The sequence below is a fragment of the Coenobita brevimanus genome, chromosome 17 (assembly GCF_032717465.1).
Source record: "Coenobita brevimanus isolate Jiangsu-jjx chromosome 17, ASM3271746v2, whole genome shotgun sequence".
NCBI classification, from domain to species: Eukaryota; Metazoa; Arthropoda; class Malacostraca; order Decapoda; family Coenobitidae; genus Coenobita; species Coenobita brevimanus.
Window position 1 is genome coordinate 9,521,854 of NC_136970.1, and position 859 is coordinate 9,522,712.

The following is an 859-nucleotide window of genomic DNA, read 5'->3' on the forward strand; positions in this document are numbered from 1 at the left end:
ATTAATCAACATTTTTCACATTACATGATACAGCGTATCATTTTCCGCCGGCCCCAAAACTGTGGGAAATATTTTCCCCCAGAGCAGTTATGCTCTTTATTTTTATCATAGTTATCCCTGGTTAAAAGCAAAGGAAAAATTGAGATCGTTGTTAATTGTTCAAGCGGTTTTAATAACCCAGAAATTACGTTCTCTTTAATAATTCTTGTTATTGATAAATTAAATGCTACTGCATTTAACCCCCGTGGACAACTATACATTGTAAATACATGTAATTATGTGGTATTTTCCACTGACCTAAACTGCGTCTGCATGTTAGGCGACGTGGCAAGCAGGGAAAGATTCTCCTGTTAAGGCAGATGTGGAATTAAGATATTTACATAGTTAAAGAGAATATTTGGTCTAACTTTAGTTTAATTAAAACGGCCATACCAAGTTGAGTACACCGCTTCCCGTCCGATCAGCGAAGTTAAGCAACGTTGGGTCTGGTTAGTACTTGGATGGGTGACCGCCTGGGAACACCAGATGCTGTTGGCATCCCTACGTGTCAAGTGGGGTTGGTGGACGATTAGTGACCCTCCCTGTAAAAACAATTAACTCTAAGCCCTTGGCCACCCCGTTTGGGATACATGGTGTCTGACAATGAATGAATGAATGAAAACTAAGATTAATTTGTTAGATTTACCCTGCACATATCATGATGTAATTTAACTGTATTTAGTACTGTAAATAATTAATAGTTGGCAACCTACCATTCTATGAGGGAGGTGGGTCCTGCCGCACACCGCACTCTGCTCCCAGACCTTGTGGAGTTAACACTCTGTTCCTAGTCACTCTCAAGCTAGGTTGTACATACGCA

General features: G+C 40.3%; 1 non-coding gene across 1 annotated transcript; it reads left to right on the forward strand.

The window, feature by feature from the left end:
* The first annotated feature begins 418 nt into the window (after window positions 1-418).
* Window positions 419-537, forward strand: LOC145391309 (5S ribosomal RNA). The gene has a single exon (XR_013895823.1). It is a non-coding gene; the product is annotated as a 5S ribosomal RNA (ribosomal RNA).
* The last annotated feature ends 322 nt before the right edge of the window (window positions 538-859 follow it).